Source organism: Fundulus heteroclitus, unplaced genomic scaffold (assembly GCF_011125445.2).
Source record: "Fundulus heteroclitus isolate FHET01 unplaced genomic scaffold, MU-UCD_Fhet_4.1 scaffold_84, whole genome shotgun sequence".
In the NCBI taxonomy this organism is placed as follows: Eukaryota; Metazoa; Chordata; class Actinopteri; order Cyprinodontiformes; family Fundulidae; genus Fundulus; species Fundulus heteroclitus.
This window is the reverse complement of record NW_023397296.1, coordinates 488,363-504,836: the sequence shown is the minus strand read 5'-3', so window position 1 is coordinate 504,836 and position 16,474 is coordinate 488,363. Positions and strand designations below refer to the sequence as shown.

The following is a 16,474-nucleotide window of genomic DNA, read 5'->3' as shown; positions in this document are numbered from 1 at the left end:
ATATTTTTCAGCTAATTTTTCTCTTCTGCAGGGATCTTCTGCTCAAATCATTCTGCAGATTAGCATCTGCAGCTTTTTCTAGTTTTCCAAATTATCTCACTTTTGAAGATAGTTGGTTGCACCAGAACAAAGCTAATGGTTTAATGTCTCTGTGTAAGCAGTTATGACAAAGGTTAATTTCAAGCTGCAGGTAAATGCAACCCAAATCAAATCTTGTTGCCCATATATGGCAGTGTGGACGACTCAAATCCGATCTTTTCACCCCAAAAAACAAACAAAAGATTAAATTTGTGCCACGTCCATGTGGTAATAAATCATATGAATTGGATATTTTCCAAAGCGTTATGATTTGCTCTTAATATTGTCGGCTTCCTTTACTCAACAAGACGCCGGTATTTGATACCACTATTTTTTGGGCAAAGCTTTCTAGAAAACGTCTAGCAACAATTACTTTTGTGTGAAGATGTGTGATATTTTCTGTTATCTGTGCATTCAGGTTGCCTTGGTGTCTCGAAATGTTCAGATGGAAGGAAACATACTAATCCACAGTTTTTAATATCTAATATGAAATTTTATGATTTGGTCTATTACAAAATAATGCAAATAATGTATAGAGCAAAATTATACATACTCCCTGTTGGTGTACAAAGATTCTTTAAAATATACAAATCCAAAAATGATTTGAGACAGGTTTGTAAATTTACAAACCAAATTAAAATAATACATTAAAAGGAGGTGTATTTCTGTTGTTGGAGTTAAATTATGGAATAACACGAGTATGGATTTACAAATGTGTAATTTATTAATGGATTTCAAAAAAATGACAAGAGGGACAATATTTGAGGGCTATAAATATAAATAACTTGTTAAACAGAATCTAGTATAGTTTTTATGGTTTCTTTTTTCTTTTTTATAATTCTGATTTTTACTTTCTGTATTTACATGTTTTTTTTTGCTCTCATGTTCCATTTTCTTCTTTCTTATATTGTATAAACAATGATGGGTAGTCGATGTATAGGACAGATACAAATATAAGCATTGTGCTTCTGCCTGTACCATTTCAGTAATTTTTCTGTTGATGTCGTTTGTCGTTTTTGCCTGCAGTACTGACAAATTCTTTAATGATTAATGGTAGTCACATTTAATTAGTTGCACGCAAAAAGAAAGTCAGATTTCAGCAAGGCCTAAGCTATGTTTACATTGCAATAATTAATAATAGCAACATGAACATACTTTAGGGCTTGCTGAAATAAAATAAATGACCACTCAATGCATGGGCGTAGGTTTGATTTCAACTTTGGTAGGGACACTACTGGTCTCAAGTTTCATTGGTTTGATGTCATTGGTCCTACGCAGTATGCATGCCCCTATTTTTTTATACTTGACATGAGCATCAGGGGACATTTCGTTTAAAGAGAAAAGCAGTATTTTTTTGCTACATTAATACAAATTTTATAAGCACTATATATATTGTATATAAATAAAAAGCTGCTCCTTAATTTGTAATTAAAATAAATTAGACATCACCGGAAGCACTGAAGGGCCAGCTGCTTCACCTCCAAGCTGCCCTGCATCATTATTACTGGATATCTGTGTTTCCTATAATCATATAATGTTACTATTATACAAGTGTGTTTTTAGTATTAAAGGATTAAATGTAACACAACCTTTTATATCATCCTATGATACTTACTGTCTGAGTGTTAAAATAGCTCCTTATGTCTCTTTTCATTTTTGGTGGCATCATCTACAATCACAACACTAAGCATGAGCCTAAGTTTATTCAAATATAAAATCGCTTTTAACAATTATTAAAATAAAATATAACACTATCTTATCCGTAATGTAATAATCTCCAAAATAAACAGCCAGATTCAAGCATTTTTACCGGACACTAATATTTGTACTAATTTACTTATGGACTGTGTGGAAATCTATGTAAAATCAAACCAATGTGTTCCTATGTTTGTACTTTATCCTATTTCCAAAAGTAGAAATAATTAAATAGCACTATTATTATGTTGAACCCTAATTATGCTTTCTAAACAAAAAATAGCAATGTTTAGGCACCATCTCGTATTGTTATACTCTATAAAACGAATAACACCTGCTATTTATATCTGAACCGCCTTAAAGGGATTTTTTGAAAGCTTACATTCTTTGCTTGTCGATTTTTCCAGCAGTCTTCAGAACTCCTGCCTGACACTGAATATTTTTGTTGATAAAATGTATTATACTTCAGAATTAAATATTATTTTAAGATGCTTACGTTGGTTACTTACATTTCTTAAGTTCCACAAATGAAAACTACTCTCTCCTGCTTCTTCTATCGCCTGTTATAGCGTAGATAATATATTTTTTTTAATCGTTGTAGTAACCGCAGTATTCTAGTGTGAATTAAATTTAAATTTCGCGCTGCAAGCATGCACGCACATGCACGCACTAGAAAACAACCAACCAGGGAGAGAGAAGGCGGGACTTAAGGCAAAACAACCAATGAGAGTGGAGTTAAACAGCACACAGCACAGTTACGTGCGCTGCTGAGTTAAAGCGACAGGAAAGACCGACTGGACACGCAGGCTGGCAGACGGAGCTGCGAGAGGAAAATAAGCGACTGCAGTAACAACGATGTATTGTAAATTATAAACATGTTATTCACATCGAATTATTGGTAGGGACATGTCCCTATGGTCCCTATACAAACCTACGCCCATGACTCAATGACACGAATGAACCAACTGGCAGATAAACAAAAAGCCAACCTTTTCATAGTATCAGTATTTACTGTGACATTAAATAAATATTTATCAAGCCTTTATATGTGCATAAAAGTTGCTAAGTCATAGGAGAGTGGGGTGTCAGGAGTGTGGGTGATGGGGGCCTTGTGCAGGGTATACACCTGACAACCTTTGTTACATCGCTCAGTAAGTAATTTTGGAAAATAGAAAAAGACAAAGGTGCAGACAATGAATCTGAGACAGTATTTATTGAAAATCCCATTTTAGATTAGTTTTGTTGAATAACAAATGTAAAACATGTAGCACAAAAACTGGCTAACTTATAAATTTATGCTTCAACAATGTTCACACACAAATTAATAAAGCAGTTCACAATATTTTATTCTGAGTGTAGCCTTCTCATCAACAAACTCAGTGGAACAAGCAAAGGATTAAGTGATGGGCTGAAATCCAACAAGTTTGAATCCTCAGACTGGTCAAGGGAGGTGTTTCCTCTGCCAGTGTCCAGAGAGCTGTTAGAAGTACCAGCAGACCCAGCCTCCTGGTTGCATGTTAGCTTGGGCTCTTGAGATGCAGGTGGCTCTCTTTGAGCTTGGTGTGTATTCTTCAGCTTTGACAATAGCTGCTTTGCAGGCCTGGAGTCAACAGGAGCTAAGATACACCGATAAACCTAAAACATCATAGGGATAGAGAAGACTGTCAGGTTAATGTAAGCTGATTTTTTTTTTTTACAAATTTCATTTTCTCTCGTAATTAAATTAAGGACAAAAGTAATAGACAAGTCCTTCATTCTTCTTAGTGTATCAAGTGTTTCAAACTAAGGAGCCTTTTCCAGAAACCAGTAATTAGCTCTTCTAAAACAGATCACTGCATTTGAACCATACCCCAAAAAAGGTCCTGGTGGGGAGGTAGAACTGCAGGGGTATTAACCTTGGGGAGGAGCCCTATTGGTAAAGAATGTTAGACATTTTTGACTGGCTGGTAACTTAATTATACTATCCAAATACTTAAGTATACTATCCAAGTATTATTTTAATTTTCACCTCATTTATGTTTTTATTATATGTAAACCAGAGTTAACCTTCTGTTAACTCTGGTTAAGTGTGCTTGGAGTTTAAAATAATTTTAATCATGTCTAGCAGTTTAACTGATGTAAAAGATTTGGAGGTCAGTATTTAAGGCTTCAAAATATCACCTTGTGGTCCTGATGAGAACTGTGCTCTGTCACAATTGTGAGAAAGGTGCTGTGAAACAACAGCCTCTTCTACCTTATTGGTTTTAGACTTTTTGGTAAACATTGCGGGTGGCACAGTGCTACCCATTGGATTGAAGTCCTACCCTTGCCCTGGGTCTTTCTGCATGGAGTTTGCATGTTCTCTATGTGCATGCGTGGGTTCTCTCCGGGTACTCCGGCCTCCTTCCACAGGCAAAAAACATGACTGTTAGGTTAATTGGACTCTCTAAATTCTCCTTAGGGGTGCCAATGCTGTTTGTCTCTGCTGCCCTGCGATAGACTGGCGACCTGTCCAGGGTGTACCCCGCCTCTCGCCCATTGACAGCTGGAGATAGGCACCAGCACCTCTCGCGACATCACAAGGGATAGGCGTGTTAGAAAATGGATGGTAAAAATTGCAAAAACTGGAAGCCGTTTTTCCTCTCACACTAAGTGGAGTTCAGTGTGTTTTTTTAATAAATTTTTAACTGTGAAAGATTCCGAAAAACTTGTGCTTCAACTAATGTCTTATGTTGTAACCACCGTGATTTAATTTTGTATGACTGAGTTTAATTATTATTATGAAACCTTTCTCTCCCATTCAGGAGCTGCACCCTGTGTAGGGCGTTTTGCCATCTTGTCAGTTTGTAACTGACTTTGTATGTGTTTTTGCAAACATTAACTAGTAGTCCCACTTTATCACTGGAAGTAAATCTTTAAACAGTTCATAAACGGGTTATAGTGGATGATCATTGTGCAACATCTGGTTGTATTAGTTTTTTGTTGAAAACAAATATACTCCTAGCCTCGTGAGACCATCCTGATCTCGCGAGCTTTCAAGGTTTCACTCGCAGATCAGTCTGGATACTCTCCGTTGAAGAAAATTTGGAGCCGTTCACCAAACGAACGTCCAATCAGCGTTGGCTTTGAGGCGGGTTGAGGTGTGACGCAACGGGAAGCGCGTCAGTTCAGTCTGAACAACATGGCGGCTTCAGCCGATGAAACTAGCGTTAGCGTGGCTATCGAGCAAGTTGTATCGGAATTACAGAGTATTTATTTGCTGAGCTAACGAGCCTTTACCTGCAGCAGCAAGAGTAGCTTGGCTTGTGGTTGTGTTTTCGTCGTCGCTCTGTTACGAGCGACGACGAATCTGATTGGTTCATTTGGCCCGTCTATCACCAACATAGGCCAATCAGCTAACCAGTATTTTCGCCCCTTCCCAAAATTACTTCAACGGAAGGTTTCCAGATGGATATGCGGAGCAAATCTATCTGGCGGAGTCAGGTAAATATACTCCAGCACCAGGATTCCAAGAGCAGGAACAGGATGCTTCTGTTTGCCAGTGGAATCCCACATGACAAACATTCAAAAATATAGGATTAGGGCTAACTAGTTTAAAAACAGCCATTTCTAAAATGCATTCTAAAGACATAAATCATCAATTATAAAGATCAGAAACACCAAACAGCAGACGCTACCTGGGTCAGATGTGTGTACAAGTTTTTGCAGTCCAGATAAGGAAGTTCTTCTGGGAGAGACATTAGAAGGTCCAAGACTATAGCACTCTCTGGATGGCAAAAGACAAGAAAAATACAAGACTGATTTCACTACAAAGGTTATGAGGGTTAGAACAGAAGTCTCTTTTGAGATAATTTTTGCCAGTTTATTATGTTTTGGATCATCAAACAAGTTTCATTCTGTACATGAGCTTATCTCAGCACAGCTATATTCAGAGGCCCAGTACTAGGCTGGTTGTACTATAGGATTGATGCTGTGACAAAACCAATTAGAATGGATGTAGATTGATATATTGGTATACAATATACACAAAACAACAGTAGATTTGTTATTCCTAAAATCTATACGAGGAAGATTATCTTACCGGCTGGAGTTTCTCAATTGAATTTATAACCATATTTACATAGCGAGGGTGATTTTAAAGGTAAGCGTAAAGGATATTTCAGAAAACAATTCTCTGTTTGCTAACCAATTAACCCTTTTTGTGAAATTTGTGTCAAAGTCTTACACACAGAAAGCTAAACATACATAAATTAATCTGGCAAATGCCATTCGAGCTCCATGGTGCCAGATAGTGAGCACAGGGCCTGCTAGAGGATGTCGGCCTTCTAAGAAGGCAAGTTTACAAATTAATTAAAAAAATGTACCCTTAATTTGTCACAAAACAGTCTTAAGATGTTTTAAAGGGAGAAACTAAATCTCAAAACATCAAGATTATTTTAATCTGCTTTGTGAGTTGTCGCACTAGCAGAGCTCTATTTACCCGGAAACTGAAGAGGGAATTTCCAGTTACCGCAATTTAATTCGGCCATATATTCAAGATATCTTGCCGAGATAAAGCATTCAGTAGGTTTGTGGTGAATAACCTCCAGTAACAGACTATAAAATTGCATATTTTCCACCAGACGTTTTTGACATTTTAAGTAAAAGCATTAATTAGAAACTGTTTCACCACAATTATGTAAGGAAAATATTTCATTGGAGTACTAATGAACAAACCTAGCACTTTCAATTTCCTTGTATATCACACAAATCTACATTTCCCTAAGTCTGACTTTTCATGTAAACCTAACTTGGTAGAAAGGGAACCCTTTATTAGTGTGAATGCAGTAGGCATTCACAATTATTAGTGTGAATGCAGTAGGCATTCACAATTATTCAGATCCTGTTTCGCTTTATTCTTTATTCTTAGTGTTTATTTTTCCCTATGCGTTTTTAGTGTTTAAAGTTTGATTCGCTTCTCCTCCTACAATTTCTGTCCGATTTCAACCATTCAACTTTTAAACTATTCAGCTTCTTCTGGAATCGATGGCTATATCTTTTTTGTACTTATATCTTTTCAAGTTTTAAAAATATTCAGCTTTTTCTGCAATTTTTTTTCTCCCACAGGAAATGAATGTAAATCACTAAAATTCTGCTAATTTCGGCTGTTTTTTGACAGCTTACTACTTCAGCCTACTTTCAGCTAGAAACGCCATTCAGCTTTTAAAATGTAGTTTGGCTTTTGGCTAATATGGTATACTTTTTCATATCTTTTACCATTTTCATATAGTACCTCCTTAAAATAATTTTGGCTTTTCATGAAATTCAGCAAATAACATACGTTGCTATGGTCATCAAGGAGGCTCTTCTAGAGTGTGCACTGAAGAAATTCAACAAATTCTTCTTCTCCGAACAACTTCTTCTCACTGGCTCAATTTTCCCTCTATCCGCATAAATTATACATCAAAATCTAGGAAGTGTTGTCTGGAGTCTGGAAATGTAACCCTCATTGGTGTAGCATTTATAGATTTTTCACAAATCACCTGAGACCGACACAAAGTCTAAACCCTCCTCATCCATTTCCAATGGAGGGGTTGTGAAAAATTACACCTGAAAATTCCAAACAACATACGTTTTCGTATCGTCGCTACTCCTAAACCATTTGATGTACAGACATGATACCTTCACACATGAATGTCCAGACCCTTCTGGCACTCACAAAAAAGGAATTTTGTGGATAACTGTTACGGTTTTGCCACAGGAACAATTTGTTCGGGAGTAGCAAATTTGCAAAATCCTGAAACGCTTTCGACCTCCATCCCCCCAAATGATGCACTTTTTTACATCGTCGCTATGCCTACACCGATTTTCATACAAACATAAACATAAGCACCATAGTCCTCAAAAGCCTGCTGATACTCACGGTGAAAAAATTATTTTGCTATCTCCTTCCATTTGTCTTCAGGAGCCTTAAATTGCTTTTGGGCTGATCTGCTGACTTCCTGTTTGCGGTAAGGCGTATTTTGTCACTTCCTGTTTTCACGGTGTGAGCGACAGTCTGTTGCTCCAGACTCTCTCGCTTTTATCTTTAATATCTTTGCTGTAACATCTGTTTTTAACACATAAGCACTTTTAAAACATTCTCTGTAGCTGCACATCGCGCTTGGGAACTTCTTGTGTTTCACACGGTTTGCTTTTTTGGCGTGGTAAAAGGGCGCCAGCCTAGCTTTAGCCTAGCCTAGCTTTAGCTCCACAATGGCTTCTTCTCCTACTATTACTTCAGCTTCTCCGTCTCTGTCTAAGTATTCCCCTATCTCCTGCTCTCTGTTTCAGATGTTTAGTTATTCCTATGCCTCCTTTAGTGATAATGGTACATGTAATAAATGTAGTGTTTTTGTAGTTTTGGAGGCGAGGGTGTCAGAATTGGAGACCCCGCTCCGTGCTATGGAAAAACCAGCTGATAGCCACCCCTTGCTAGCGCGGAGCCGCATAGACCTAGCGTTACTTCACTTAGTGATCTTCCAGAAGCTGTACCCAAGCAGGGTGAAGGTTCGTATGAAGCATAGCTCTAGATTTCAGCCCCCAGGTCACCACCAACCCGTCTGCGTTTCTAACAAGTTTTCCCCACTCAGCGACACACCCGCTGAGAAGCCGACCCTTGTGATTGGTAGCTCAATAGTCAGAAACGTGGCACTAGAGACACCAAGGACCATAGTTAAATGCCTGCCAGGGGACAGAACGGGCGACAGAATCTTACCTAAAACTACTGGCTAAGGATAAGCGTAAATACAGTAAGATTGTTGTTCACGTTGGTGGTAATGACACCCGGTCACGCCGATCGGAGGCCACTAAAGTTGGTGTTGCTTCGGTGTGTAAGTTTGCTAAAACAATGTCGGACTCCATAATTTTCTCTGGTCCCCTGCCTGATCTGACCAATGATGACATGTTTAGCCGCATGTCGTCATTCAACCGCTGGTTGTCTAGGTGGTGTCCTGAAAACGACGTGGGCTACATTGATAACTGGCGAACTTTCTGGGGAAAACCTGGTCTGATCCGGAGAGACGGCATCCATCCCACATTGGATGGTGCAGCTCTTCTTTCTAGGAATCTGGCCGGATTTATTAGTTCTCCTAAATGCTGACAACCCAGGGTCCAGACCAGGAAGCAGAGCCGTAGTTTAACACACCTCTCTGCAGCTTCTGTACTGTTACCCACCCATTACCCCATTGGGACGGTGTCTTTCCCACGGCCAAAACTGAACAGATCAAAACTGATCTAAAAGGAACAAATCATAAAAATCTAATAAAAATCAATACGGCTCACCTTGAACCAAAAAACAAAACAATTAAATGTGGTCTATTAAATATAAGGTCTCTCCCACCAAAGACTTTGTTAGGTAATGAATTAGTTTCTGATAAACAGATTGATTTATTTTGTCTCACAGAAATCTGGCTACAAAAGGACTACGTTAGTATAAATGAGTCAACTCCCTCCAATTATTAAAATTTCTACATTCCCAGATCTGTGGGAAGAGGAGGAGGCATGGCAACCATCTTTCAGTCTGATTTATTAATTAGTCCCAGGCCAACTAATAACTAAAGTTCTTTTGAACATTTAATCCAGTTTCCCTCATCCAAATTGCAAAGCAATAAAACCTCTTCTGTTTGTTGTTTTGTATCGTCCACAAGGCCCTTACTCTCAGTTTTTGGATCAGTTATCAGACATCTTATCTGATTTGGTGATAAACACTGACAAGGTTATTATAGTGGGTGATTTTAACATTCATGTTGACACAGAATGTGATACCCTTAGCGTAGCCTTTAAAACTATCCTAGATTCAATTGGTTTTGTTTAAAATGTGCATAAACCAACGCGCTCTCCATACTTTAGACCTTGTGCTGACATTTGGCATTGATTGTGAAGAATTAGCAGTATTTCCTCACAACCCTGTCCTATCTGATTATTTTTAATAACATTTGAGTTTAATCTAACTGAGTTCTCCACCCCCAAAAGAGGGTTCCATTATAGTAGATCTTTATCGGACAATGCTGCATCAAACTTTGTCCCCCTTTTAATATTGTCAGTATTGCAGAAATACCCTGCAGATAGCAGCAATGTGGTTCCTTCCCATTCACAAATAGATGTCTTTGTTAACAGTTTTACTTCGTCATTGCGTTCTGCATTAGACAATGTAGCTCCCTTGAAAAAGAAGGTGATTATTCACAGGAAGCTGGCTCCCTGGTTTAATTCAGAGCTGCGTTCCTTGAAGCACAATGTTAGGAAATTGGAGAGAAAATGGCACTCTACATACCAAGAGGAATCCTACCTAATCTGGAGGGACAGTCTACTGTTGTATAACAAGACCCTTCGCAGAGTTAGAGCAGCATATTTTTTTATCATTAATTGAGGAGAACAAAAATAATCCTAGATTTCTCTTCAGTACAGTTGCCAAACTTACAGAGTCATAGCTCCGTTGATCCATCCATTCCCTTAGCTCTTAGCAGTAATGATTTTATGGGATTCTTCATAAATAAAATTGATTCCATTAAAATAAAATAATTGGCATCCTCCCAAACACGATTACCTCGTCCTCAGTAAGTGAGGCAGCGTTGGAGGAATCTTTAGAACCTGTGCAGTGTCTGAACTGTTTAGAAGCAGTAGAGCTTTCTGAGCTATGTAAAATTTTAGCTTCATCTAAACCTTCTACCTGTATGTTAGACCCAAACCCAACCAAGTTGTTTAAGGAGGTATTCCCTTTGATCAGTGGTCCTATTTTGGACATGATTAATCTATCCTTAGTAAATGGATATGTATCACAGGCTTTTAAAGTAGCTGTTATTAAACCTTTACTTAAGAAACCATCTCTTGATCAAGATGAGCTAGTAAATTACAGACCTACATCTTATCTTCTTTTCGTATCTAAAATTCTTGAGAAAGTAGTTGCTAATCAACTATGTGAACATTTACAAAGTAATGACCTACTTGAGGAGTTTCAGTCAGGCTTCAGAGCTCATCATAGCGCTGAAACAGCTCTGGTGAAGGTCACCAATGATATTTTCATGGCCTCAGATAATGAACTTGTGTCTGTACTTGTCCTGTTAGATCTCAGTGCTGCATTTGACACAGTTGATCACAATATTGTCCTACAAAGACTTGAGCATACCGTAGGGATTAAGGGGAAAGCATTAGGCCGGTTTAAATCTTATCTGTTGGACAGATTCCAGTTTGTTCATGTTAATAATAAATCATCTTCAAACTCTAGGGTCACCTGTGGAGTACCACAGGGTTCAGTCCTTGGACCAATTCTCTTTATTATATATATGCTTTCAATTGGCAAAATTATCAGACAGCATGGGATTAATTTCCACTGTCATGCTGATGACACTCAGCTATATTTATCCATAAATCCTGATGAATCCAATCAGTTACTTCGACTGCAGTCATGTCTTGATGACTTCAAAAGCTGGATGACTTTAAATTTCCTGCACTTAAATTCTGACAAGACAGAAGTTGTAATCTTTGGACCAGAGTCCTCAAAAAATAAACTTCTTAATCAATCACTTAATCTAGATGGCATTAACTTGACCTCTGGTAATAAAGTAAAAAATCTTGGTGTTGTTTTCGACCAAGACATGCCATTTAAATCCCATATCAAACAGGTTTCCAGGGTTTCCATTTTTCACCACAGGAATATCGCCAAAATTAGAAACATTCTGTCCAGGGGTGATGCTGAAAAACTAGTCCATGCATTTGTTACTTGAAGGCTGGACTATTGTAATTCTTTACTATCACAGGGTTTATACAGGAATGAGTAACCCTAATTTACTGCTTTTTAATGCTCTTTTAATGCTCGTAGAAATATTTTTAATGCCATCAACAAGTACCCATATATATATATATATATATATATATATATATATATATATGGCACAAACTTTCTCAGAAAGTTTGTGCCACAACTGCAATGCAACAAGATTGTTTAAAATCAACACCCTGCCTCTGTAAGATAGCTGGGAGTGAATCCATCTCCACTTAGCCAGTTTGTTCTTAATTTGCTGCTCGACATTTTCCCAGTTCTTTTGTACCATAGATTGATTCCCTAAAAAGACACCAAGATATTTAAAACCATCCCTCCTCCATGGAAGATTTTGAGGTAGAACTGGGGGCTGTCCAAGCCATTCACCTGTGGCGAAGGCTTCGCTCTTTCTCCAGTTCACCCTCGAGGCCGACAGGACACAAAACTTTTCGGTGACATTATGCAGCAAGTCAGCATCTTTTTGGTCTTTTATTAAAACAACGACATCGTCGGCATAGGCAGATAAAACCAAATTACTGTTAAAACCAGGTAAAACCAGGCCACAAACACTTGAGCGTATTTTCTGGAGGAGGGGTTCCAGGGAGAGGACGTAGAGCATCCCTGAGAGCGCACAGCCCTGTCGAACACCTCTACACACTCTAAAAGGAGCACACAGGCTACCGTTGATCTTCAGCACACTCTCAATGTTACAGTACAGCACCTGGTTCTTGGCTATAAAACCAGCGCCGAACCCAAACTCTCTCATGGTTTTCCAGAGAAAGCTGTGTTTGACGCGGTCAAAAGCATTTTCTTGGTCAAGTGAGACCAAGGCCGTATTCAAACCCAATGAACTGGAGACTTCCAAAACATCCCGAATTAGGTAGATGTTATCTACCATGGACCTGCCGGGGATGCAGTAAGTGTGGTCCCGGTGGATGACCTGTTCCATTGCTCCTCTCATCCTGTTTGCAAGGGCCTTGGACAGGATTTTATAATCCGTACACAGAAGAGACACGGGGCACCAGTTCTTTATGTCCTGCAAATTGCCTTTTTTTGGCAGGAGGGTGATAACCGCCCTGCGGCACGACAGCAGGAGCAAACCAGTAGTCCGGCTTTCGTTAAGAAACATCTAGCAGGTCCCCTGCTAAAATGTCCCAGTATGCCTTGTAAAACTCGACGGTGAGCCCGTCGATGCCTGGGGCCTTCTGGCCCTGCATGCTCTGGAGGGCCGCGTGGAGCTCTTGCACCCCCAAGGGGCGCTCTAGCTGGGCGATGGTCCCCTCAGCAACTTGGGGCAGTCCACTACAGAACTCCCCGAACAGTTCACCATTCTCCTTATACTCGCTACGGAATAGCGAAGAGTAGAACTCCACTGCCCTCCTCCTGATCTGCCCCGGTTCACTTAACTGCTGCCCCGTGTCTGACAGTAGAGAGTGGATCAGCTTCCTCTGACCACACTTTCTCTCCAAGTTAAAGAAAAAGCTGGAAGGTGCATCCATCTCCGTGATGTTCTGCATCCGGGCCCTGACCAATGCACCTTGAACTTTAGTCTCCAGCAGGTTTGCTAAAACTAGCTTTTTAGATTTGAGAGCTTCAATGTACTCTCGATTTCCTGTGGATTCACTCAAGTGTTCTAACCCCACTATATTTATCTCCAGATCCTTAATAGATCTGGTGATGTCACGAGTAACATTGAGAGTGTGCTGCTGACACAGCAATTTGATTTGAACTTTACCGTGGTCCCACCACTGTTGCAAACAGGTAAAATCGCTCTTTCTCTGTCTAAAACCAGTCCAAAAATAACTCAGAGTTTCTTTAAAACTACGATCATAAGTTAAAACTGAGTTAAAATGCCAGTAAGCACTTTAAGGTAAAATGTTTCTAATAAAAACACTACCTAAAACCAGGGAATGATCCGTAAAACCTACTGGTAAAATCTGGAAAGTTTTAAACACGTTAAAATGGTGTTTAAAACAATAAAACCGGTCAAGACGAGCAAGTGAAATGTGGTTTTCTTTCATATGGGACCACGTGTACTGCCTGGAGCCTGAGTGCATCCTCCTCCATACGTCCACCAGGCCATGTGATGAGACCAGCTGCCGCAGGGCGCGCTGAGCTGCTACATGCGGCTCTGCATGGTTACGATCTACGGAATCGTCCTCCGTACAATTAAAATCCCCTGCTATAAAAACGTAATCCTCCGTCCCACAATCCCCCAACTTCTCCCCAATTTCTTTTAAAAAGCGTGTTTTCTCTGCATTGGCACATGAAGCATAAATATTAATAAAAACAACATTAAAATGTTCAAAACCAGCTCGGACTAAAAGACATCGACCCTTAACAATGTGCTGTACTTCAATTGAATTAGGAGTAAAAGCCCTTGAAAAAAGGAATCCTACTCCAGCGCTCTGGGAGGTACCATGACTTAAAATGACTTCACCCTTCCATTCCTTTTTCCATTCTGCCTCATTTGAAATATCGCTGTGTGTTTCCTGTAAATAAAGAACATTGATTTTTTTATTGTTCAGTACCTGGTAAACCATTTCTCGTTTAGCAGCCTCTCTAGCCCCATTGAGGTTTAAGGATGCTATTTTAAAGGTATCCATTATGGGTAACAATTTAAAAGCAGCACACCCAAAAACTATAAATAATAATAATAATACAATGTTGGTGAGTATCATTGGTTCAAAGTTGCTTTCCCACTTTACCCATTATCTTTTTCAGTCTAAAAATCTCTTGATCAGTAAGGCCTGATTCCTCCTGTTTCCTCACATAATATCTTGCTGAGGCATAGAACAGTTTTAAGTTTGGAAAGTAGCTTTCCACTTTGAGTCCCCTCAGCCCTTTGGTCTGTTGAATAAAGGACAAGAAAGATTCAACAGAATATCTGGATTCGTTACCACCAACTTGCGAAAGTGATACTTCACTAGAGTCGGAAAACTCTTCTTCACTGTCACTGCTATCAAGCTGTTCTTTTCTATCAGCATTTTGCTGGACTGTTTGCTAGCCCGCTCAACAGCTACAAAATGTTTTCTTTTGCTTCGCCTCTTTACTATGGCTGAAGCTTCCTGCTCCATCAGCTCCTCCGCCTCCTCCCTCCTTTCTTCTAAATCTGCTCCCACACCTCCATCTTCTTCCCGCACATCCCGCTTCCTGGCCCGATCTCCACTCGCTAAATGTTCCTCATCATCTGCCTCACCCCTCTGCTCTGCACTCTGCTCATCTCCCTCCTCCAACCCACCGCCAACCGTGATCTGATCCCCTCCACCACTGCACACTGCAGTGCACCCATCTGTCCCCACACACCCCGCAATCAGCGTCTTCTCTCCATTAACACCTGGCTCCTCCACAACATCGAGAAGACAGCCCTCCGTGACACCGACAACGTCTGCTGTCAGGGGCTGTCCCTCGGCAGCGGTAGACACCCCTGCCACCTCAGGAGGTTCTTCCGCATCAGCGGCAGGCGCTTCTGCAACCACGCTCTCCACCTGAGCAGCAGCAGAAGTGCACCGCTCCTCTGTCTGAGGTGGGGCTGGTCCAGCCCTGTTTGGGCACATTCTAATAATATGCCCCTCTTGGCCACACCCGAAACATTTCAAATTAGAAGAGGTGGCAAACAAAACATATTCAAAATCATCTAGTTTAACATGGAACCTAACATTAAACTCCTCATCCTTCTTATTAAGGAACATGTAAAGCTGTCTCCTATAGGAGACAACATGTTTTAACAATGGTGACTTGCATCCAGACAGCACCTTTTTAATTGGGGACACCACCTTCCCATGTCTGGACAATTCCCTAACTAAAAAATCATCACTAATGAAAGGTGGAACATTGGACAACATGATTTTTGTTGCCGGCAATGTGAGTGGCGACACCTGCAAAAACAAGCCATTAACTGAAATCCCGGCCTCAACCAGCTGTTGAGCCTGCTCCACCTTCTCTACAAACAAGACCACAGCCCCATTCATGCGGGCTGCAGACTTGATGGACCTATGTCCAATCACCTCCCCCACCGCTAAACAAACTTCCTCCACGCTGCACGGAGAGCCAGCACCCACCTTGATGCCATTTCTCCGTGTCAGCGTGGAGAAACCTCCCACACCCACCACCATGGTGCTAGCAGCTGCTAGCCACCCAGGCAGGCCTGACGGCCACGCCCCAAACAAAACCTGTGAACACTCAAATCAAGTAATCCCAAAAAACAAATAAACCAATAATATAAAAAGCACACCCAGTGAAACAGTGAAGAAAGCCAAAAGATATGAAAAAAGGTACTTTCACTCTCACGCTCTCTCCCCTCTCCTTCATTCACACTCCTCTCACACAGAAGAAGAAGAAGAAGTAAAAAAAAAACGTGCTGAGCGCTCCCCTCCTGTGTGTTCATGTCCTCAGGCGCTATGAACCGGAGCAAGGGTAAGATTTAAAGAATATGCTTTCATTCTGCGGTAAAAGGAAATAGATACGGATAGATACCGATCATAACTGTACATTTTGTTTTCACAGACCAAGTACGCCTCATAATGAGGCGGTGACCTCCTATTTGCTCGGAGCAATAGCTGCAAGTCCAGATTTACACGATGTTGATAAAGACGACATTGTGTGTAAGTGACTTGTTTTACCGTTTTCTCCTTCCTTGTTACTGTGACTTGCGTTTGATTTTTATTCATACCACTCTCATTTAATTGTTTTCCAGCCGCTTGTAAGACGTATTATGAGACGGTACGCAGGAGCTGAAGCTGCCAAGAATTCAGCTCGGAGTCGAGCTAGAAAAAAGAGGGTAAGACTTTTATTTGGTGACTATTATTCAGGTGCATTGATAGTGTTGTGTCCATACGCAGTGCATCCCATCGCATAGTACTGATTCATTGTTTTTTTTTTGTTTTAAAGCTGCTGGAATTGAGACACAGCGTGCTAGCGGATGAGGAAGTGGAACTCTGGAAGTCC

At 40.2% G+C, this 16,474-nt stretch overlaps 1 non-coding gene across 1 annotated transcript; it reads right to left on the bottom strand.

The window, feature by feature from the left end:
* Positions 1 to 2,966: 2,966 nt before the first annotated feature.
* On the bottom strand, positions 2,967 to 6,718 carry LOC105924005. The gene is made up of 2 exons (XR_004930536.1): positions 5,430 to 6,718; positions 2,967 to 3,408 (listed from the first exon to the last, which is right to left on the bottom strand). It is a non-coding gene; the product is annotated as a small nuclear RNA activating complex, polypeptide 2 (transcript).
* Positions 6,719 to 16,474: the final 9,756 nt, after the last annotated feature.